The sequence below is a fragment of the Rhipicephalus microplus genome, chromosome X, assembly GCF_043290135.1.
Source record: "Rhipicephalus microplus isolate Deutch F79 chromosome X, USDA_Rmic, whole genome shotgun sequence".
In the NCBI taxonomy this organism is placed as follows: Eukaryota; Metazoa; Arthropoda; class Arachnida; order Ixodida; family Ixodidae; genus Rhipicephalus; species Rhipicephalus microplus.
In genome coordinates this window covers 500,603,557-500,629,584 of record NC_134710.1, presented here as the reverse complement: position 1 = coordinate 500,629,584, position 26,028 = coordinate 500,603,557, and positions in this window count along the sequence as shown.

Here is a 26,028-nt window from a genome sequence, read left to right as displayed (position 1 = left end):
GCCCTGCTTCTGCAATACGAAGATTGCTTTCCGTCGTCATCGAAAATTCGGCAGACCCCAATCACGAAACATCGCATCATAACCGAAGAAAATGCCAGACCACTCCGTCAGAGTCCGTACAGGGTTTTGGCGCGAGAACGTGAGGCCATGAAGAGACAAGTTGATGAAATGCTGCGGAATGACATTATCCAGCCGTCCAAGAGTCCATGGGCATCCCCCGTGGTGTTAGTGAAGAAAAAGGATGGGACCCTACGTTTCTGCGTCGATTATCGCCGCCTGAACAAAATCACAAGAAAGGACGTGTATCCTCTCCCACGAATAGACGACGCACTTGATCGGCTCCATAACGCCAAGTACTTTTCGTCAATGGACCTCAAGACTGGCTATTCGCAAATCGAAGTCGACGAAAGAGACCGAGAGAAGACGGCGTGTATAACACCGGACGGCCTCTTCGAGTTTAAGGTGATGCCCTGCGGCCTTTGCTCAGCGCCTGCAACTTTTCAACGCGTTATGGATACAGTACTGGCAGGATTGAAGTGGCAGACTTGCCTTGTTTACTTGGACGACGTCGTCGTGTTTTCCTCGAGTTTCGACGAGCATCTTCGGCGCCTCGAAGCTCTACTTCAAGCCATCAAGACTTCGGGACTCACACTGAAGCCAGAAAAGTGCAGATTTGCGTATGAGGAGCTCTTGTTTCTGGGGCACGTTATCAGCAAGTCTGGAGTTCGTCCCGATCCACGGAAAACAGCCGTCATCGCCAACTTCCCGCCGCCCACTGACAAGAAAGCTGTGCGCCGATTTCTGGGCCTGTGTGCCTATTATAGGCGGTTTGTGAAAAACTTCGCCCGCATCGCCGATCCTCTCACTAACCTTACCAAGGCCGACGTGGAGTTTAAGTGGGAAACGCCGCAGGAACACGCTTTCCAGGAGCTTAAACATCGCCTCCAGACGCCTCCGTTACTTGCCCATTTCGACGAATTCGCCGAGACAGAAATACATACTGACGCAAGCAGCGTAGGTCTTGGCGCCGTTCTTGTGCAGAGGACTGACGGACTTGAAAGGGTTATTAGTTATGCCAGCCGATCGCTATCCAAAGCAGAAGCAAATTATTCCACAACAGAAAAGGAGTGCCTCGCCATCATCTGGGCTACGTCGAAATTTCGCCCCAACCTCTACGGCAGACCCTTCAAAGTTGTGAGCGACCACCACGCATTGTGTTGGCTAGCCACCTTGAAGGACCCTTCAGGTCGCCTCGCACGATGGAGCCTGAGACTTCAAGAATATGACCTTACTGTCATTTACAAGTCCGGCAAAAAACACTCCGACGCCGACTGTCTCTCTCGTGCGCCTGTCGACCAACCGCTACCCGACGACCCGGATGACGACTACTTCTTAGGAACGATAACTACCGACGACTTCGCTGAACGACAGAGGGCCGACCCGGAACTTAAGACCCTAATAGAATACCTCGAAGGCAGGACCGCCGATGTCCCGAAGGTATTCAAGCGCGCACTTGCGTCGTTCTTTCTACGAAACGGTCTTCTACAAAAGAAAAACTTTTCACCGCTTCGAGCTAAGTACCTCCTTGTGGTGCCTTCAGCTCTGCGACCAGAACTCCTGCAGGCCCTGCATGACGATCCGACGGCAGGGCACCTCGGTGTTTCTCGCACGCTCGCGAGGATACAAGAAAGGTACTACTGGCCACGTCTTACCACCGACGTCACTCGTTATGTGAGAACATGCCGGGACTGTCAGCGACGCAAGACACCGCCGACAAGGCCACCGGGACTTCTGCTGCCAATTGATCCACCTTGCCGACCTTTCCAGCAGATTGGTATGGACCTACTGGGGCCGTTCCCGACGTCGCTTTTCGGAAACAAGTGGATCGTGGTAGCTACCGACTACCTCACCCGCTACGCCGAGACAAAAGCCTTGCCAAAAGGCAGTGCATCTGAGGTAGCTAAGTTCTTCGTCGAAAATATCGTCCTACGTCACGGCGCCCCGGAGGTCCTTATCACCGACAGAGGAACGGCATTCACTGCCGACTTAACTCAAGCGATCTTGGCATACAGCCAAACAAACCACCGCCGGACGACAGCGTACCACCCACAGACCAACGGCTTCACCGAGCGGCTTAACAAGACGATCGCCGACATGCTGTCAATGTACGTCGATGTCGAACACAAGACGTGGGATGCCATTCTTCCGTATGTGACCTTCGCATACAACACGGCGGTGCAGGAGACGACGCAGATATCTCCATACAAATTGGTCTACGGAAGGAGCCCGGCAACGACGCTCGATGCCATGTTACCCAACGTCACCGACGAAGAAAACCTCGATGTGAGCGAGTACCTTCAACGCGCCGAAGAAGCCCGACAACTTGCGCGTCTTCGTATCAAGAATCAACAGACGACCGACAGCCACCGTTACAACCTTCGACGACGCTTCGTGGAATACCAGCCCGGTGAACGTGTTTGGGTGTGGACGCCGATACGCCGACGTGGACTAAGTGAAAAGCTTCTGCGACGGTACTTCGGACCGTACAAGGTGGTTCGACGCCTCGGCCCACTTGATTACGAGGTTGTCCCCGACGGCATCACGAACTCTCAACGACGCCGATCGCGACCTGAAGTCGTCCATGTCGCACGCCTCAAGCCGTTTCATGCGCGTTAACAAACTGAACCAGTTTTTTTTTTTGTATTATTGTTGTATCGTAATTTATTCATTGTACTTTCTTGCATTATTATTGTACTTTCATCTTTAGTTAAAGCATCGGGACGATGCCTTTTTTGAGAGGGGGGCAATGCCACGTTCCATTTCCCAAGTTTTTGTTATCATCCCAAAACACCACACAATTTTCAGCGCAAACCGCGCCTGCAGTTTTCTAGAAGGTTCCGGACTGTAGTAGATCATTTCGATAGGATCACGCCCACTGTGCGAACGGTACAGATTGTTCTGGAACCTACGCCACCGCCAGCGATAACGCTAGAACATTCGACGGCAAGAGTATAAATGTCGACGCGCTTCGCCGCCTGTCAGTTGTTGATCGAAGGCCGACGCTGCGTTCGCCGCTATCAGTCCGAGACTGCTATCTGTGCAAGACTGCTGCTGTAATTAGACTTTCCCTTTACCGGGCACAGGTTCGCCCAAATAAACAGTTAAATCACAACACGAAGTGTCTTGTCTTCGGCCACGTCACGACCTCGTGACAATATTAATCAGCCATCCCGAGTGCGTGTCCTCCATTGCATACCTGCCTGAAATCAGTGACCATAAAGTCATTCATGCTGACTTCGTGATTAGGCCCGCTTTAGCCCAGACCATAAAAAAAACTATCCGTTTGTATGATAAATGAAATTACGAAGAAATTAACTCTGAACTAACAAATTTTTACTCGACTTTTGACACTGGCTTTTCTCATCATAATGTAACCGAAAACTGGTTGATTTTCAGAGATAAGCTAAACAAAACGGTTGATAAATACATTCCCCAAATTAACATCAATCCTAATACCGCCCAACCCTGGTTCAATAAAGCACTGAAACGATTTGAAAACAAGAAAAAACGCTCCTTCCGCGTAGCCAAGTCCCGTAACACCCCTGATGCATGGAACAAGTACAAAGCCGCCGAATCTGCTTATCTGCAAGCCATACGTCACGCCAAACACTCATTCTTTCATTCGAACGTACCGAACATGCTTAAGAACAACCCCCAAAAATTCTGGCAAGTCATAAATCCACAGGACACGCGCAATATTACACTATGTAATGAGTTAGGGGATGCCCTAAGTGACACGGAATGTGCACGCGTGTTTAACGCCGCCTTCGCATCCGTTTTCACCCAAGAAACTGAGTTGTCATTAACCATCCCTCATGCGAACTTTGAATGTACCATGCCACCAATTACGTTTTTTTCTAGCGGTTTTTCATCACTAATAGACAAAATCAAACTTTCTTCTTCAGCTGGTGTAGACAACATTACATCCAAACTTCTGAAAAATACTCAACATATCTGTGCAGCGTATCTGTGTCTACTATTTTCACAATCAGTTTCAACAGGAATGCTGCCTCCAGATTGGAAGCACGGAAAGGTCGTTCCAGTCCACAAATCAGGTAACTGCAACGAGCAAGGTTGCGTAAAAACACATGTTATTATTCCAGAAACGTTAGCCGCAACAAGCTGGTACAGGCAGGAACCCGGCAAGCATGAGCCACACACGGACGTCAACGTTTTCTTTCACGCTGGCACAGAGCTGGCGCCACTGTGCTTCGGTACAATTACTCCCCGCGCAGAAAGGAGCCAACCTGGCGACCTAGGGAAAGGACACGACAAGGGGGTCATAGGACGGTTTGAGGCGTGATACGTGTACTGTTTCACGCCCGCGGCAGCGTTGGTCCGAAGGTGGATCAATGGGCTCAACTTCATAGTTGACAGGAGATGTTTGCCGCACCACACGGTAGGGGCCATTGTATTTCGACGAAAGCTTCGGGGAAAGACCGGGAGGGGTAGACGGGACCCAGAGCCAAACCAGCATTCCTGGGTTATAGTGTACAGTAGATGCAGAGGAATCGTGGTCAGTTTTCTGGCGCCATTGGTCTTGTGCGGTAAATGAGCGAGCGAGTTGACGACACTCTTCGGCATAAGCAGCTGCTTTGGAAACAGGCGTCGCTTCGGAAACATTAGGCCTGTAAGGGAGAATGGTGTCCATGGAGCATGATGGCTCACGTCCGTACAGAAGGAAGAAAGGAGAAAAGCCAGTGGTTGTTTGTGGCGCAGAGTTGTACGCGTACGTGACAAAAGGGAGCACTTGGTCCCAATTAGTGTGGTCGTCAGAGGCGTACATGGCAAGCATATCTCCAAGGGTACGGTTATAGCGTTCCGTCATGCCATTGGTTTTAGGATGGTATGCCGAGGATTTCCGATGGACAGTGCGACATGCCTTGAGCAGCTCGTCGACGGCGTTCGAGAGAAACACGCGTCCACGGTCCCTCAGTAATTCACGAGGTGCACCGTGTCGCAAAATGAGATGGTGAAGAAGAAAGGACGCAACGTCTTTCGCAGTGGTAGCAGGCAGCGCAGATGTTTCAGCATAGCGTGTCAAATAATCCACGGCGACGATAATCCACCGGTTGCCTCGAAGAGAGTTGAGTAGAGGACCATAAATATCAATTCCAACGCGGTCGAATGGTCTCGCTGGGCAGGTTAAGGGTTGCAAAAGGTCAGCAGTGCTGTGAGAAGGCGTCTTGCGTCGTTGACACGTGGTGCATGACCGAACGTACTGGTGAACGTGCCGATACATGCCGCACCAGTAGCATCTTAGACGAAGGCGAGAGTAAGTCTTAAATACTCCAGCGTGGCCACACTGGGGGTCATCGTGAAAGGCAGCGCAGATGTCTGAACGCAAATGACGAGGGATGACAAGGAGCCACCTACGGCCGTCCGTCACGTAATTGCGGCGATACAACAAGCCTTCACGGACAGCAAAGTGTCTTGCTTGACGAGAGAGGGAGCGTGAAGTCGTTTCTGACGAACTGTGAGAGAGGACGTCGAGCAAAGAATTGATCCAGGGATCCTTGCGCTGTTCGGATGGCATGTCAGTGATGCTCAATGATGACGAATCGCAAATGGCAGTTGATAAGCAGGCAAGGTCAGGAGGCAGTGGAGAACGGGATAGTGCATCGGCGTCTGAATGTCTGCGTCCTGACCGATAAACAACACGAATATCGTATTCCTGAAGGCGTAAAGCCCAACGAGCGAGGCGGCCAGTAGGATCTTTTATGGACGCTAACCAGCATAAGGCATGGTGATCTGTGACAACATCAAACTGGCGTCCGTAAAGGTAGGTGCGAAATTTTCCTATAGCCCAAATGATAGCCAAGCACTCCTTTTCCGTGAAGGAATAGTTAGACTCTGCCTTCGTTAGTGTACGGCTGGCATAGGCGACAACGTACTCGTCGCAGCCATCCTTGCGTTGAGCGAGAATGGCACAGAGGCTGACACCGCTTGCATCCGTGTGAATTTCAGTGGGTGCATTGGGATCGAAGTGGCGGAGAACTGGCGGAGGCGTGAGTAGCCGGCGTAGCGCCGTGAATGCCTCATCGCAGTGGGAATTCCAGCCAGAGAGGTCCGCGCTACGGGAGAGAAGCTGAGTCAGGGGGGCAATTATAGAGGAAAAATTGAGAATGAAATGCCGAAAATAGGAACACAAGCCTACGAAACTACGAAGCTCCTTTAGGGTAGTAGGCTTGGGGTACTCGGCAACGGCACACAGTTTGGCAGGGTCTGGCGATATTCCTTCTTTTGAAACGACGTGGCCGAGAATTGTGAGTTTGCGGGCGCCAAAACGACATTTCTTGAAGTTTAGTTGCAACCCGGCTGCCGTAAGGCACTGGAGAACTTCTTCCAGACGGGAAAGATGAGTTTCGAAATTCGCCGAGAATACAACTATGTCGTCTAAATAGCAAAGACAGATGTGCCATTTAAGCCCCCTGAGGACACTGTCCATCATTCTTTCAAAAGTCACAGGCGCATTGCAAAGACCAAAGGGCATTACATTAAATTCATATAAGCCGTCAGGGGTCACAAACGCCGTTTTCGGACGGTCTGGTTCAGCCATTGGCACTTGCCAATATCCAGAGCGCAGATCCAGTGAAGAGAAAAACTCCGCACCTTGAAGGCAATCCAAGGCGTCATCAATGCGGGGCAGGGGATAAACATCCTTGCGTGTGATGTTGTTTAGTCGACGATAATCTACGCAAAACCTGATGGAGCCATCCTTTTTTCGCACGAGGACCACTGGCGATGCCCAAGGACTGTGTGAGTGCTGAATAACACCACGTTGCAGCATCTCGTCGACGTGTTGAGTGATGACGTCACGCTCAGCCTGTGAGACGCGGTAGGGGCGCTGACGAAATGGAGTATGATGCCCGGTGTCGATATGGTGAGCGACAACTGATGTGCGTCCCAAGGGAGGTTGTCCGTGCTCGAAGGAGGCGCGGAAACGGTCAAGTAGTTGAATGAGCGGATTGCCCTGGTCTTGCGTAAGGCCAGTGTCTACGCTGCGCAACAGAACGTCTTCGTCAGGTAGTGAGGGCGCGGTGCCAGCTGTGACAGCAGCCACGGACATCAGTGTCGTATCAGAACGGGCATAGAAAGGAAAGATGTCATCATAAGTGTCAAGACTCCCAATGCATTCGCCATGCAATAAGGTAGCGGGACAACGGAACGGATTGCACACGTACACGGCACTGGAGCCATCGGCAAGTGTTATGACGGCAAACGGGACGACAAGGTTCCGGCGACGAGCGCATTCTTGTGACAGCATAAATAGGGCAGTTGAATCGGAAACGGAGTTGCACAAAAGAGATACAGCGGCGACCGAAAAAGCAGAAATGACGACATCAGCGGCGACGATCACCTTTTTGGGTGAGCGAGGGAGATCTATGAATGTCGTGCTGAATAGAAACAAAACGAGTTGAGCACGAGCGCAGTCAACAACCGCATGATTAGCAAAAAGAAAGTTCCATCCCAGGATGATTTCATGAGACGCATGCGGAAAGACGACAAATTCAACGATGTAAAGCACTACTTGAATCACAACACGAGCAGTGCATGTGGCAGAAGGTTGGACGTGTTGCGAACTCGCTGTGCGTAAAGAAATTTCAACCAGTGGAGTCGTCACTTTGTTCAGTTTGCGGCATAACACTTCACTGATTATACAAATAGCGGCACCTGTGTCGACAAGAGCAGTTGTGGCGAAACCGTCCACAAACAGGGCAATCTCGTTAGGGGGCGAAAGATGAGGCCTTGGAAATTTCGCCGGTGGCGCAGCTCTTGCCTCAGGAACTGCGGCTGTTAGTTTTCTTCCTGGGCGTGGTTGGAACGGCGAAGCATGGGGGAAGGAGACCGAAGACGGGATGAAAGAGATCGACGTCGGCTGAAGTCTGGTCGACATGAGCGAGGGTCTTGTGAATCAGGTGTCACATGCGATTATGATTGCCGAGGTATGTTGCCGGAATGCTGCACATCATTAAAATAGAATGCACGGCGACGACAGTAGCGCGCGACATGTCCTGGAATACCACAGTTGTAGCAGACGGGCCGGTTATCGGGAGTACGCCAAGAGTTTACAGGTGCTCGAGGTGGTGGAAAGGGCCGATTTACCGGATAAACTGAAACTGGTAACCTGTAGTAGTTGGTGGCTGGACTGTATGAAGGGAGCGGCGGTTAGGCAGGAGGTCGGCGGACGGCTTCTGCATAAGTCAGCGGTGCAGCCACTGATATTGGAGATGCGGGCGAAGGGAGAGCCTCGGCAACTTGCGTCTGAATAGCACGGCGAAGTGAGTGGTCCAGTGTCGTGGGGGTCTCGTTGATGGTGGCGTCAAGAGAGAGCTGTCGAGCAACTTCTTCCCGGATGTACTGTTGAATTTGAGGCATTAACACGCTGTAGTCGGAGCCACTGCTTTTGCACTCCAAGGCCGAAATATCAGCTGTTTGCGTATTAGCGCGACGTGTAGAAACTCGTTGCTTGCGCAGCTCATCGAAACTTTGACATAACTGAATCACGGTCGTGACGGTCTGTGGGTCTTTGGCCACAAGCATATGAAAAGCGTCGTCATCAATGCCTTTCATTATATTCTTAATTCTGTCAGCCTCCGTCATCATCACATCAACTCGCCTACAGAGGCTGATCACATCCTCAATGTAGCTCGTGAAGCTCTCACCATTTTGCTGAAATCGTCCCCGCAGTCCCAGTTCAGCACGAAGCTTACGCATGGCTGGACGACCGAAAAACGAGGTGACGGCCTCTTTGAAAACTGACCAGGTGGGGATGTCGGCTTGGTGGTTGGTGAACCATAGGTTGGCCAAATCCGTCAAGTAGAAGATGACGTGAGTCAGCTTCACAGGGTCATCCCACTTGTTAATCGTGCTGGCATGCTCGTACTCTGCCAGCCAGTCCTCGACATCTTGATCTTCAGTGCCGTTGTATACTGGTGGGTCACGCAGACGAAGTGAACACATGACAGGTGGCAGCGTGGAAGAGCCTTGTGGGGGATCGACGCGCTCGGTCATCGTGGACTGAGTTGGTAGCTTACGGCTGCGGAGCTCCAGGACGTTACCCAGCACCTCCACCAAATGCAACGAGCAAGGTTGCGTCAAAACACAGGTTATTATTCCAGAAACGTTAGCCGCAACAAGCTGGTACAGGCAGGAACCCGGCAAGCACGAGCCACACATGGACGTCAACGTCTTCTTTCACGCTGGCACAGAGCTGGCGCCACTATGCTTCGGTACACAACAAACAATCACCATTAAATCATCGTCCCATTTCATTAACCAGCGTACCCAGCAAACTCCTCGGGCATATCATCTACACACATATCATGGACTTCCTTGATTCCAATAATTTTTTTTTCATCCTGCGCAGCATGGCTTTAGGAAAGGGTATTTGTGTGAAACGCAGCTAGCTATGTTTGTTCATGACCTGCATGTTAACCTCGACTCTAACCTTCAGACTGACGCCATGTTCATCGAGTTCGCAAAGGCATTTGACAAAGTTCCTCATGAGCGCCTACTACTAAAGCTTGCCGCGTTGAATTTAAATGATGACGTATTAGCATGGATTAAAGAATTCTTAACTAATCGTTCGCAATCAGTTTCCGTCAACAATCAAATGTCTAACACTACCCCGGTAACCTCAGGTGTCCCTCAAGGGTCTTTCCTAGGCCCGCTTCTGTTTTTGATTTACATAAATGACCTACCGTTACATGTATCTTCTAACATACGCATGTTTGCAGACGACTGCGTTATTTATCGTAAAATAAACAACGTTTCGGATAACACGTCTCTTCAAACTGACTTACTAAACTTACAGGAATGGTGTAACCTTTGGCTAATCGAACTCAACCCTAACAAATGTAAAACTGTTTCCTTTCACCGCCATCGAAATCCGATAGTATTCCCGTACCAAATTGCTGACACAAACCTCGAATTAGTTCTTTCCTATAAATATCTCGGAGTAACCCTTTGTAGCGATTTAACCTGGGCAACGCACATTACGAACATCATTGCATCTGCTAACAAAACACTCGGGTTCTTAAAACGCCATTTGCGTCACGCTCCTTATACTGTCAAATTACTAGCTTATCAATCTCTCGTAAGGACGAAGATAGAATACGCATCAGCCATTTGGAGCCCGCATCAAGCATATCTCATCAATGAACTCGAGTCACTTCAAAATCAGCCACACGATTTATTCATTCTACGTACTCTTACGACGTCAGCATATCAGCACTGAAAACAGATTCTGGCCTATCATTGCTTGCATCTCGTCGCCGCATTTCTAGTCTTTCCCTTTTTCACAAGTTTTTTTACAGCTCACTCGGCAGGCCACCATACATTCTTCCTCCGGCACGCATCTCCCATCGCACTGGTCACCCGCAACAAGTTTAGCGGCCGCGTACGCGCACCGTCACTTTTTCGTCCACATTCTTTTTTCGGGCAGCTACGAACTGGAACGGCCTTTCTAACGAAATCACCGCCATAACCTGTCCTACCACCTTTTTGAACGCCGTAACAAATTACCTTGCATTGTAAAAAAAAAATGGCTTTCACGTTTTCATATATGTACCCACCCTTTATGTAATACCCCTTCAATAGGGTCTTTAAGGTAATAAAATGAAATGAAATGAAATGAAGTGAGAGGAATATGAAAAGGGGTCATGGTTCCTGGGCTGACGTTCAGCAATGAGGTCTTGTGCATGAGATTAGAAGTTCAAGCAAGATTAGAAATTAAGCAACGTGGAATAAGTAGGCTTGCTTTGGAGCTCACGGGAATACACCAAATCAGGGAGTACAAGGTGATATGGGATGGACATCATTTTAAGGCAGGGAAGCTAGCAGCAAGATAAAATTTGAGAAGCGATTGAGAGAAATGCGGAGGAGCGTTGGGCTAGGAAGGCATTCAGCTACTTGTACATGAAGAATGTCGATACAAAATGGACGTAGCGAACCATAATATTGAATGGTAAGTACTTAGAAAACAGCAGGGGGCCAAACCAAATAGAATTATCGGTTAAGAAGAAGGTGAAGGAGGCTGAGACTGATATGTGGAGAATCGTCATGATTAAGAACTTCGCACTAGAGATCTATCAAACTTTTAAACAGAGAATTGCCAAGGAAAAGATCTATGATAACACTCGGGGTAGTTCTCTACTGTTTCAGGCCAGGACGGGATTATAGCGAACCGAGACATATCGGGCCAAATACGAAGGGGTAGACGCGGTATGCAGTGCGTATGGAGAGGATTAGGAAAGTGTCGAACACTTGATGACGTTCTGTAAAGGGCTTCATCCTATAGTTCAGGATGGTGGCGCAAAGTTTTTCAAAGCACCGGGGTTTAGGGACAGGGAGGGCAAAATAGACTTTAAGCGGGTAAAAATAACGTAGAGGAGGTTATCTGATTTGTGGCTAAAGTAAAGACACGAGTGAAAATTAAACCTTTGACTGAACAGTACGAATGCTCAACCTCACTATTTAAAGGAAAAAAAATAAATCTAGTTTTGGTTCATTAAGTATTACGGCTTGGTGGCGCTAGCCACCGCCCGCTCTAAAGGGTACAGTCATATTCATCCATCCATCCACGTCGGCACGCTGCTGGCGTATCAATGGTAGCCATGGGTTTTTATGAATTTTGGGTTAGCATCAGTAGTTTTACTTGCGCTGGCACCTTCAACAAGTAACTAACGCATTTATTGTTGAGTCGTTGGGTAAAAGATAAGTCGCTGATTGCCTAAACAATTCTGTTTTTCCCCTCTTTTTTGTGCACCCAGTGTAACACAAACCTCCACACTCCCGTGTCCTTTTCTTTATAGCATGCTCTGCGACTAAGATGTATAGTGGCACTGCAAAAATTACCTTCGTACTACTTGCCAAACTTGTTATTCAGGTGGAAAGCTAAAAACACACACAAAAATAGACAAGAACGCACATGTTTAGCAAACTAAAGCACCCACTCGCCCAAGAACAAGTTCTTGAGTTCCTTACTGTTTCTTTGCAATTTTATTATTAAAGCAGTGGTTCCCTTCACATTCCCCCGAGATGCAAATAATCCAAAAATCTAGTGCCACGACACTGAAAGTGGCAGGAAAAGGATAAACAAACCGTGGGCGCATACAACTGTTTTTTCGGGCTCAGGAGTGAAAGGACCCAGGTCGATGAAGCCGTCAATTTTACCCGAGCCATTTTTCACAGCGGAATTCTCAGCCTACTTCATCTCATCGACAATGAGCTCACCGTAACACTCAAATTCAGTCATTTTTTTCTGTTTTTTTGCAATTCCCGAATGCACATTGTGGTTAAAACCAAACGTGCTCTCGTACTGCTTCATGTATTTTTTGAGGCAGCTGCGTCTTGGTAGCACCAAGATTTTTCTCTACGAATACGCTCAGAGCCGTGGGCGCCTTATACGCATAATGATATATTCAAGAAGCAATTCAGAGTTATACTGCATCCTCTTTGGGGATTGTCATGTCGCAGCCTCAAAACACCGAACAAAGGTAGCCTTCTGCATAGGTGGAAGCTGACCAATTTTCTTCAAGAGGGTGGATTCTTCAATCACCTCATTTTCTTCCTTCATTTGGGAGATCCCTCGCACTAGCGACTTCACCTTGGTTCTAAGGCGTCGCACTGCCCGAGTGTTCACTCTCAGCTTTGATGAGGTATTTCTTCTAGTCTTCTTCGTTTCCTTCGCCCGGCACCTTTGGTTAATTATGAGTCTCCTCAGATACTTGCACGACACGCACCATTTCTCACTCTGGCTTCATACACCTTTACACCTAATGTGGTACAGAGCATCATTCCATTGCTTCGAATTTGCGCTGGAGCACGCTATCAGAAACTCCGCACACAGTCCTGCTCCAGTGCAAGCGTGCAGGCTGTCGACCTCTTGCAAAATAGATGCTGGATCTCTTGGCACATCAAGCACGACCTCGACACTCCTCACAAACACTTCATGTTTTATCACACTTTCGATGCATCTAAACACCACCATTTTCAGCGCATGAAGCAGGCTCATGTCTTTTCTAGGTAAACACACGGTGTAGGCCACGTGAAGGGTATTCTCGCTGAACACGTGCTTCACCCACTGGTTGGTTAGAAGTGGCACATTCAGGACTTCCAGAACATGTGCAGCTGAAGCATCAACAGTAGCAGAGACTTCTTCAGCTTCAACAACTTCAGAATTTGGGCAACACGTTCCGTCCATGCGATGTCTTCTTTTGGGCGACGAGGGATGTGATGCTGGCTTCTCCCGTGCACTTATTTTCTTCGGAAGTGGCTTAGAAAGGTATTTGGGTAAGTTTTGAAATATAGTCGGTACAACGTTTGGCAGAACCGGCCTGGTTTGACCAATGCGCTACGATTCGCCTTGTATTACATGCTCGAAATTCCACGACAAAGACTGCTGATCAAAATGCAACTCACATCCTGCTGCATTTCTTTCCAGCGGCTTGTGAGTTCTGGGTATGTTCCATCGCCACTTCGGAACTAGCTCATCTTTTTTAGGTACACCGAACAATGAAAGTTTTCGATTGCAGGATTTCTAACCAGTCTCGCAGCCGGGAACAAAACAGTAGCTTAGCCGCCGGCACGTTTTACAAGCCTGGCCAGCGAATTGCACCACGTGCAAGTGCGAACTCCTGCAGGGTGCTTACAAAGTGCTACGAAGGCAGCTAACCGTGTCGACAAAGAGTTTCACACGTATTAGGCACTTTACGGGCACGTCGAAGCTCAACTGATCGCTCCTGACCGGGCAAATGCACGCGAGCTTGACGTGGATGGATGGATGGATGGATGTGGCTGTACTTTTTAGGTCGAGTGGCAGCTAACGCCACCTAGCCGTAATTCTTAGTGAACTAACAACAAGTTTTATCTTTTTTTTCCCTTTAAATAGTGAAGTTGAGGTCTGCTCCTTTGCATTGAAGGGTTTAATTTTCACTTGTGCCTTGACTTAAGCCACCAATCAGATAACCTTCTCTAGTTCTACCCGTTTGAAGTCTATTTTGCCCTGTCTGTCCCTAAACCCCAGTGCTTTGAAAAACTGTGCGCCATCATCCTGAACTACTGAAAGAAGCCTTTTACAGAACATTTCATTTCATTTCATTTCATTTATTGAAGCCTTAAGGGCCCGGAGGCATTAAATTAGGTGGGGGCAAGCAATATATGACGAACCCTTAATAACAGAAACGCCGAAAAAGGAAGACGAAGAAATGTACAAAAAACATCTTTAAGAAAGGAATCAAGCAAGCAGAAAAAATCAACTATCGTGGGCTGGAAATAAAACAGCAATATACATAGTGATCAGCATCATAATGCATGAGTCATTAAAAGTTGGCTACTAACATGGTTCAACTAGGAATTTATTTCAATTGAGGTCAGATGCATTGTTATTTTTTCGCGAAAAGGCAGGTGGTCGGTGGACGAAACATTACTGTCGGGGAGGGTGTTCCGCAGGGTTGTTTTATTGCATGGGGGAAAAAAGAATCTTTCATTGATGATGTGCGGCACTGAATGTGTGCGATTGGTTTGCTGTGGTTGAGGCGCGGCGAGATTTGGGGCGGGGGTAGAAGTGAAGGGTGCCTGGCAAGTGGGTGATAATAGAAAGAGTGAAGCAAGCAGAGACGCGAGATGATTCGACGTGATTGGAGACATGGAAGGTCAAGTGTGCGTTTGAGTTCAGTGGTGCTAAATTTACGTGAGTAGTTTGACGTTATGAAGCGAGCAGCGCGATTCTGGATGGATTCTAATTCGTAGGTGAGATATGCTTGTGAGGGGTGCCAGATAGATGAAGCGTATTCCAATTCAGGCCGAACGTATGTCTGATATGCAAGTTTTTCAATTGCGGGTGATGCAGATCTGAGATTTCGGCGCAAAAATCCAAGTGTGCGCGAAGCATGTGCGCCATATGTTTTAATGTGAGCGACCCATGATAATAACGATGTCAACTGAACGCCTAGATACTTATAGCAGTCTGTTGGAGTTATTTCATTTGAATTGATATGATATCCATGAATAGTGGTGCTGCGTTTACGGGAAAAAGACATAGATTGGCACTTATTAAGGTTAAGAGGCATGAGCCATTTTACACACCATGCAGCGATAGTGTCCATGTCTTCCTGAAGATTAGTGGAGTCGCTAGGCTTGTGAATGGCATTGTAGATGACGCAGTCATCGGCGAAAATTCAAAGTTTGGTTTTTGTGTTAGATGGTACGTCATTGACGTAGATTAAAAATAAAAGGGGGGATAAGCCTGTTCCGGTGTCCAGCAGTAAACACGCAGCCTTGAAGCAACAATGAAAAAAAAAACCTTTATTTGTGGCAGCGTGCCGGTATATATATTGTGGGGCAGCTGCATTATCACAGCCAAGCGGTACAGAACAGTGATAAGCAAAAGGCAGATACAAAAAGGCGCATGCGCAGGCAGCTAACACGATACATCTCTCTCCGTATGACAGCTAGAGCTTTGACATCAAGATACACGTGACTTGGTTGAAGTTCTCGTCGTAACCAAGGCGGCTGGGTTTTCGCCTTTGCCGGGCGGATTTCCTTGGTTAGTGTTCTAGCGTTGGGGTTGACGTCGTCGACTACGGCGAACTTCCTGTTGACGCAGGTTGTACCACTGACGGCGACCATGAATTTTCCTGGAACATGTCTTCGTCGGTGGATGAGTCCTCCGCTTCGTCCCTCTGGAAAGATACACGTGTGGCGAGAAGGTATTGCCGATTCCGTCGAAGCACCCGACTGTCTTCTGTGAAGACGCGATAAGACCTTGGCGCCACCTTATCCAAAACACGAGCCTTGTGATCCCATGTATCCCCACGAACTCTTACGACTGCATCTTTGTTGAGTTCTGGCAGGGGTTTCCCTCTCGACGACTTCGGTTGGCGCGACTGACGCCTCAAGTCCTGGCGTCCAGAGCACGGTCTGAATTCGGGCAGCTGATTGCGCAATTTCCTGCCCTGCAGCAATTCTCCTGGAGATCGGCCTTCGTCCAGTGGCGTCGAGCGATAGCTGAGTAGACCAAGCCAGAAGTCCTCCTTCCTTTCACCAGTCTTCTTCATGATCCTTTTAACAATTTGAACTCCTTTTTCTGCGAGCCCGTTTGACCGCGGGAATCTTGGACTGGAAGTCACGTGCGTGAAGTCATATCTGGAGGCAAACAAAGAGAATTCATGGGATGCGAACTGGGGGTCGTTATCAGTGCAGTCTTCTAAGGGAATTCCATATCTAGAAAAGATTGAGCTAAGTTTATTTATGACCGTGCCCGTCGTTGTGTCCGGCAGCTTTTCGACTTCAGGAAAGTTCGACAACGCATCAAACACGCACAGGAAGGAGCTCCCGGCGTACATAAAGATGTCAACGCCAATTCTGTACCAGGCATGCTCTGGGGTTGGCCTGAGCACTACCGGTTCACTTTGTTGCCTGTACGCGTAATTTTGACAAACAGCGCAGTTTTTCACTCGATTTCCGATGTCTCCATTCAGGCCGGGCCAGAATACTAGTCGACGGGCCCTTGCTTTGCACTTATTTATGCCTAAATGACCTTCATGAACCCAGTATTTCAGCTCTCATAGCCTTAGGAATGATGATCTTTGTTCCTTTCAGGACAATCCCTTGAACTTCGGTCAAATTTGAGCTGAATGGTTTCAAGCAGCCTTGTAGTTCTTCGCCGTTTCTCATGCAGCGCAGCACAGTTCGTAAATCTGGGTCAGCAGCTGTTGCTTCAGCTAGACGAGCAAACATTTTCTTGCTTACCAGGTCTGATCCCGTCTTGGCTTATCACGTCGCCCAAGAAGTCGATTTCGGTGACCCCGAATTCGCACTTAGCAGCATTGAGCGTTAGGCCGGCGCTCTTGGCCAACTGCAAGGCTGTGCGGAGGTGGGCGTCATGCTCTTCCCTCGTGCTACCCCATATCAATATATTGTCGATATATATTCGCACTCCTGGGACCTGGTCGAATATTTCATTCATGGTTTTTTGAAAAACCTCAGGTGCCGAAGCTATAGCAAAAGGCAGCCTTAGGAAACGGTAGCGCCCAAACGGCGTGCCAATCGTGCACACCTTCGAAGTAGCCTTATCTAGAGGAATTTGATGAAATCCAGATTGCTCGTCGAGGCGAGAGAAAAACTTGGCGCCGGCCAGCTCAGCCTCAATGTCCTCTCTTTTTGGCATTTGATAGTGCTCTCTTTTTAAGCACTCATTGATGCGCCTGGGGTCAATGCAGACACGCAGTTTACCATTCTTTTTTCTCGCGGCGACAAAGGGGCTCACCCAATCCGTCGGTTCGCTGACTTTGACCACGATGCCTTCATGCTCCATGCGGTCCAGTTCCTCTCGCAAGGGCTGGAGCAGCGCCTGGGGCACCCGTCGTACCGGTTGGACCACCAGGGTTGCATTCCCCCGCAGAACCATGTGGTACTGGCGTTTTAGACAGCCGATGCCCTGAAACAACTCGGGAAATTCTGTCATCGCTTCGATGGTGCTGCTTGTATTCACAGCGTCGACAGTACGAGAGACCAGTCCTAAAGCTTCACTCGCCGACAGCCCCAGGATGGCCTGGGTGCTCTTCTTAACAATGAAGAAGTCGAAGTAACCGGTGTGGCTGTTCGCGACAACTTGTAGCGTAGTAACACCGATATGCTTGATAACGTCGCCACTGTATGAGCGCAGAACAGAGGAGCTTTCCCGTAACCCGGACTTCGATTTTAGGCTTTGGAACACAGACTGAGGCAACAAGTTGGCTTGTGAGCCTGTGTCAACCTTAAGGGACACTTGTTTGGAAGCCACTGTTGCATTGATCAGCCAATCAGCTTTGCTGCCAACGTTGACATCGAGGATGTCAAAGTCATCTTGCTCGTCGCGTACTTCACTGACTTGAGGCCATTTCTTGCAGCAGGAAGCAAAGTGGTTAGCGCCTCGGCACAGAAAACAAGTTTTGCCAAAGGCTGGGCATTTTCCACGCTCGTGGGAACGATGGCACCGGGAACACCTGAATTGTCTGCGTGCCTTAACATGTGCAATTCCTTTCTCGGGTTCCACCCTACATTCCTCGGCACATTCGGAATATTGTTCACACGCTGGACATTTGGCCTGCCGGTGCATCTTGATCGGCGCTACTTCCTTCTCTGTACCAGCCCAGGCATTATTTTGCTCAGCGCATACTTCGTCGGCCTTACAAATGTCTTCCGATTTTGTAGCGTGAGATCTTTAACTTTGAGCATTTTCTCGCGCAGTTTCGGATTAACTGTTCCAAAAACAATCTGGTCCCTGACCATAGAGTCACTCAAGGTGCCGAAATTGCAGCTTCGTGCAAGCCGCCTTAAGTCCCAGGCGAAATGCTTAAAGGGCTCCCCCTCTGCTTGCGTTCTTGAGCGGAAAACATAACGCTCGTATACTTCGTTCTGCTGCTGTTGACAGTACGCCTCAAACTTGCTCGTAACAGTTGCGTAATCTTCCTTGCTTTCGTTCTCAAAGAAGGCAAAGTTGTTGAATACCTCTAGGGCGTCCTCTCCGGCAACGCTAAGCAGGATTGCTGTCTTGGCTGCCTCCGACCTCGGTTCTTTCGACGGCTCCGTGGCCTGCAGGAAAAAAGGCTCCAGTTCTTTGCTGTACTTCCCGAGAGCACCAATGGCTGCGGTGGCTTCAGTAGTTCCATCATGAAGGTGCACGGTGACGCCCCTCTGCCTGTCGTCACTGCTTTGGCGAACGCGATCCCACTTCTGACACCATGTTCCGGTGTCCAGCAGTAAACACGCAGCCTTGAAGCAACAATGAAGAAAAACCTTTATTTGTGGCAGCGTGCCGGTATATATATCGCGGGGCAGCTGCATTATCACAGCCAAGCGGTACAGAACAGTGATAAGCAAAAGGCAGATACAAAAAGGCGCATGCGCAGGCAGCTTCTTGTAATCAGTTAGCTTTCTTGTAATCAGTGATTAATTTTTGCGTTGGGGCGTTCTTTTTTATAGGCAGAGAAATGCTGATATGAAGGAGGCTATGGTCCCTGAGGGCAGGAAGCAAAGTCACATTTTTTATGTTTTCAAGGTTAGATGTTAATAAGAGATCTAGGGTGTCAGGTGTTCAGAGTATTCGGAATGTTCAGTGAACATTATCAAGTGTTCGGAGTGTTCGGCAGTGTCCTCTTCCTATCCGCATGCACTGCATACCGTGTCTACCCCTTCGTATTTGGCCCGATATGTTTTGGTTCGCAATACTCCTGTCCTAGCCTCAAACAGTAGAGAACTACCCCGAGCATTATCATAGATCCTTTCCTTGGCAATTTCCTGCTTAAAAGTTCGATAGATTTCTAGTACAGACTTCTTAATCATGCCAATTCTTCACATGTCAGCCTCCGTTTCCTTCCCTTTCTTCTTAACCGATAGTTCTTTTTGGTTTGGCCACCTGCTGTTTTCTAAGTATTTAAAGGTCAATTTCCTGGTTCACTTCCTTCATTTTGTATCGTCATTGTTCATGTACAAGTAGCTGACAACCTTCCTAGCCCATTGCTTCTCACCCATTTCTCTCAATCGCTTCTCAAATTTTATTTTACTGCTAGCTTCCTTGCCCTCAAATGATGTCCACCCATATCACCTTGTACTCCCTGATTTGGTGTATTCCCGTGAGCTCCTAAAGCAAGCCTACCTATTCCACGTTGCTTAGTTTCTAATCTTACTTGAACTTCTGATCTCATGCACAATACCGCATTGCCGAGCGTCAGCCCAGGAACCATGACCCCTTTCCATATTCCTCTCACAACGTCCTACGTATTGCAATTCTACAGTGCCCCATTTTTCATCACTGCTGCGTTCCTGTTACCTTTAGTCATTACGTATATTTCGTGTTCCCTTAGGTACTCGGTCCCATTGCTTATCCATACGCCAAGATATTTGTATTTATCTGTTAGCTCTAGCGTGACGTTCTGTATCCTAAGCTCAGAAACTTCATCATCATTAAAAAATCATGAATGCTGATTTTTCCTTACTGAATCTAAAATCTAACCTATCTCCCTCATTACCGCAGATGCCCATAAATCTCTGCAAATCTTCCTCGTTGTCGGCCATTAGCACTAAATCATCGGCGTACATTTATGCTGGTAGTGATTGATCAATGAGTTTTCTTTGTTTGACGAAAAAGAGGTTGAAGCAAAGTCCACTTCCCTCTAATTTTGCCTCTAAACCTTGTAGGTACGTCATGAATAACAGGGGTGACAGAGGACACCCTTGCCTAAGCCCCTGTTTCACCTCTGTGGGCTTTCCCACTTTATAACTTCCTTGTTGCTTTTATAGTTTTTTTTAAAAGATTAGTGACCCCATCTTCCACACCTAGTGTGTCCAGTATTGACCACAAGTCCTCTTGAACCACGTGATTGTACGCTCCCTTGATATACAAAAATGCTAGCCATTGGGGCCCGAGTTCCTTTTCTGCTATTTGGATGCACTGCGTCAGTGAGAAGAGATTGTCTTCAAACCTCCTGTGTTTCCGAAACCCATTCAGCAGTTCCCCCAGCAACCCCTCATCCTCTATCCATGCCTGCAGTCTTTCCTTTAAAACCTGCATCGCCAGCTTGTAGACCACTGATGTCACTCTTATAGGACGGTAGTTGATTATGTCAACTTTGTCCCCCTTTCCTTTATATATCAATCTCATCCTGCTAAGTTTCCATCCATTGGGGACTTCACCATTGATTATATGTTCTGCTCACTGCCTCTCCCAAAGTCTGTTCACACTTCGGACCCATTGTCTTTATCAGCATAATTGGAATGCCATCTGGGCCTGTTGATGTACTACTTGGAATCCTCTTCTCAGCCCTTACGCACTCTCGTCGTGAAATCAGAGCCATTGCGCCACTTGATCCATCCTTGTCTATTGTGGTGCATAAGGCACTTCTTTGTTGAAAATTTTCTGTCACCCTTGTTCCTATATTTTAATAGCGTCGTTCCCTTCTAGCCTAGCACCTTGAGCTGCATTTATAAACCTCTGCTGTAGGCTTGTTTCATTTCTTAGGGACTTTAGATGGTTGCAAAATTCTGCAGCTGCCTTTCTGTCCTTTTTTTGTACTTCTGCAAGCCACTGAGCTCCCTTTCTTGTAATCTTTTCATTGATCAGAAGGGATGCTTCTCTTCTACACCTTACAAAGATGTCCCATTTCCTTTCAACATCATCTGTCGGTTCACCCCGCTGCTTAGCATGTCTGTGTTCCCTAGAGGCTCCCTGACGTTTTGCTATAGCTCTCTTAACTTCCTCATCTCACCAACTCTGGGGCTTGTGTCTTCTTTTCGGGGTGACTTGTCACGTGCCTTAGCAAGCTCTAGCCCAAACAGTCTAATTAGATTTGTGTATGTCCACACTGCTTTATTATTCTCAGTGATTATTTTCTCAATTTGTTTAGTACATATTTCTATTTGCCTGTCTGAATGAAAATTTTCCTGTAGTCACTCATCTTGTGTCCTTCTCAACTTCGCTGCTCTTCCAAAACTTAGCTTGATACGTTTGTAATCACTACTCAGGCTTCTGGAGCCACCTTTATCTCTGTGCATTCCCCTGAACTTATCATACATCCTATGTGACATCAGTTCGTAATTTATTGTTCACTGCTGCCTTCCCACCTCCCATGTTATTTGCCCTTCACACTTCCTAGTACTATGGCAAATGATCAAATCATACCTTTAACACATATTCATGATCATTTTGCCTGTTGAGTCAGTATACTCATCTATATCTTCTTTGTACCCATCTATATCTCCTAGTATAATTATGGGTATGCGACAGCAAGTGCCACCTAGCGGATGTAAAACTAAGCGGCGTCAGCCCTCCCCATAGACGCCGCTTGACGGTAATCACACTTCTCCTTCTAGCCACTGTAGTCACTGCCTCATTCCCATGCTCGCTGAAGCGTGGTGTGTTGCAGCTCTCATGGCCACTAGCGCCAGAGTTCTATTTAGTGTATAATAGGAAACTCTATGCACTGTAGTACCACGGCCACTGGATGAAAAAGCGCACGGTACTGCCTGTCGCGTGGAGCGGCCTTTTATGGGAGAGCGCGTGTATGCCGTAGGGATCAGTTGCCGCTGCTGCAGAGCGACGGGGCGGGGTCGGGAGGGACGGGGATATGAGTGGTGGCAGCTTCCTCGGGGCCGCAGCCGCAGCAAATTAACTGGTGTTTGTCACAACAGAGACCCACTCAGTTTTTCTTATCAGCGTTTTATTTTAATCTCATTTATCACAGTGATGACATGCTGCATATTTAGTAGACTACGAGGCATTAATTAGTTGAAAAGCCAATTGATTTTTCTTATGCGTGCCGAGCACATGACATTTTTTTTTCCAGAACCAGCTTCTTGCTTTGAGGCTGACAGAAAAATCCACAATGCTTGTAGCTAAATGATATGGCACTGAATGCGGGACGAATCATTGTTCTATTAATAAAGATGTCTTAAACTAACATATTCTGATTATTGTGAGGTTTATCGTTTATTCAGCACTTTCGCGTTTTCTCATCAGCTGGAATGCTTGACGATTATTTTTGCACTCTTTACAGTAGACGTTCACAGTTTTGATATTCTGAAAGCATATCAAAGAAACATAATTTGAATATTTTGCATGTTATCCGGTACAAGGTATTATATATATATATATATATATATATATATATATATATATATATATATATATATATATATATATATATATATATATACTGGCAAGGGGCGACTTATATCTAGAGCAATGACGCTTGCAATAATAGGCCTCAACTCCTAAAACAAAATCTTGAAACTGCAGGGACAAACTGAAGCTATATTTATTTATGCGCGACATTACAGTGGCTGGAATAGCAAAGTTTGATGAGCGGAAGCGACGCCTACGGAGCGCACTGAAGCCTCCGAGGAGGAGTCGTGTGGGGGGCGCGCGCAATCGTTTATACGGTGAGGTGGCGTTAGCCGCCGCCCGATCTAAAGGGTACAGCCACATCAATCCACCCATCTATCCAACGTTACAAAACGGATACAAAATCGATACAAAATAGAGGAAGTGAACTAGAAAATTGACGGATAAATACTTAGAAAACAGCAGGGGGCCAAACAAAAAAGAACTATCGGTCAAGAAAAAGGTGAAGGAAACGGAGGCTGACATTTGGAGAAGTGGCATGGTTAAGAAGTTCACACTGGAGATCTATCGACTTTTTAAGCAGGAAATTGCGAAGAAAAGGATCTATGATAATACTCGGGGTAGCTCTCTACTGTACAAGGCCAGAGAGTACTATTGCGAACCAAGACATACCGGGCCGAAAGGGTAGACACGGTATGCAGTGCATGCGGAGAGGAGGAGGAAACTGCCAAACACTTGACAATGTTCTGTAAAGGGCTTCAACCTATATTTCAGGATGATGGCACAGAGTTTTTCAATGCACCGAGCTTTGGGGACATAGAGAGCAAAATAGACTTTAAGCGGGTAGATTTAACTAAAAGGAGGTTATCTGATCAGTAGCTAAAGTCAAAGCAAAAATGAAAATTAAGCCATTCACTATAAAGTACCAGTCCTCAACTTCACTATTTAAGAAAAAAAATAGAAATTTAGTTTTTGGTTCACTAAATATTACGGCTAGGTGGCTTTAGCCGCCACTCGATCTAAAGGGTACAGCCACATCAATCCATCCATCCATCCACAATGAGCTTCGTCTATTTACGAAGTCCCGGATCACGCGCGGACAGCCCGCGGACGCCTCGGCTCACAGGCAGCTACGTCACATGCACGTGATCTAAAGTCCTGAGCTAGCCCGAGCGGCCTCGGTAGAGTGTACTAGAAGTGTTGAGTGGTGAGACCGCGCCTCGCCGCCTGATCTCTTCCGCGTTGCCCGTAGCGGCGGCACTGCAGTCGAGTAGTACTGAAAGAGCCGTGCACCGCGTGCAAGAACTGCTATGTGTTGCGGCCTCTCCGTCGTGTTTCCTTAATTCAGATTTCTTCGTACCTGCCCATCATTCATGTCTAACACATATGACATAGTCCCTGAAGTATGACAGGCCAATCTACTGAACTTAAGCTCTATAAGAGCCCTTGTAGAGATCGAAAATAATTGAGAAAGAGGGTGTCTTATAATGATTTCTCCTGTATTAACTCTTTCTTCGCTGGTTAAGTGTCTACAATATACAGAATAACTAAGCCGATATATTGGAAGTTAGCTGCGCTCAGAAAGCTGTGAGATTTAAAAAATACAGTTGCAAACACACGCAGAACCAGGAAGCAGTTAGTAGACAGGGGAGAGGGAGGAAACCTGAACCCCCACACCATGAAATTTTTACATAATTTAACTTTTTAGGTTATACTAAAATATTTACACGCATTCAAAGCGACCACCAATTGCAAAAGTTAATGGTTCTGCTGCACCCCCCCCCCCTTTAAAAATATTCTGGGTGGTAGCTTTGCGCCGAAGGTTTACAGTTGGTGAAGCTGAATATAGCGTGTCTCTGTACTAATGCGCCCTGTCAATTTTACCTTTTCGACAGTATGACGTCCTAAACTAGTTCAAGTCTAACGTAGTCGGACGAGAAATGCAACACCTAAAAATAGCAGCTGTGCTAAGGGGCATTGCATGGATATTGTTAATGGGGCGGGGACGTGTAACTTAAATGCGTGTACTTGTGGACACACACACACACACACACACACACACACACACACACACCCACACCCACACCCACACCCACACCCACACACACACACACACACACACACACACACACACACACACACACACACACACACACACACACACTTTTGTCTAAGTTTATAACGTTTATTAAGGTAGCCGGAAGAAACTCTGATCATCTGTTATATATATATATATATATATACACACATATATATATATATATATATATATATATATATATATATATATATATATATATATATATATATATATACCAGATTCTTTGAACGTCATTCACGCTGGACCCGACGTATTGTAGGCAAGAAAGAGACGACGAAGCTTTCGTGGAAGCGTCTTTACTAAACGTTTTCAGCTGGTGGACCAGCCTTCGTCAGAGTAATGTGACAACAGTTCATACATCTGCTCTGGTTAGCATTACAATGCGCATCATAAAATGTCAAGTGCTTCAGAAAAAAACAAAAAAAATACAAAAAATACGAAAACCAGAAGGGTACATACATACTAAAGACATAGTTAAGGATTCCCTTACATGTACTGTGACGTGATACCACGCTTATACGAGGTTAAGAGATGTAGATGTGCAATGACATTGCTTGGCAGCATAAGAACAATCTTAGTGATATGTGAACGTATTATGGAAGCAACTGTGAAATGATTGAAGATAAATAAAAAATAAAAATAAAAATGGCAGACATAGAAGGCGTGATTTAGTTGGTACAATTTGAAACCAGTGCATCATCGCTCTTAATCTAGTGAAAGACAGGTCAGTTTTCCTTTGTTTTTGTTGATTCCAGCTGAAACAGTGTTAAATTTATGAATGAGATATGATTCGCGCAGTTCACGATCATGGCTGGTGCGGAATCCCGATTCTAGTATCGTGACTTTGAGGTTACTAAATGAGTGGCCGGGCATGTTCACATGCTTTGATAATGGAAGGTTTGGTTGGGTTTTAGCATGCGATCTGTGATTGTTGAAACGTATTCTGAATGGGGTTTCAGTGTGGCCTATGTATTGCATATGGCAGGTGCCACACTCAAGTAAATACACTACATTAGATGAATCACAATTAAATCTTCCCTAATTGTGAAAATGAATTGGTTAGATGTGCTGGTGGCTGTTAATGACGGTTCTATATGAGGACAAACTTTACAACGGGGTTTGTTGCAGCGGCTACAACCAGTACGGTTAGTAGTAGCAATTTTAGATGACGTCAGGATGTCACCTATGTTTTTTGAGTGCCTATACACTACTCGAGGGGGCTCAGGAAAGACCGCTTTTAGTCTGTCGCTTTGGGTGAGGA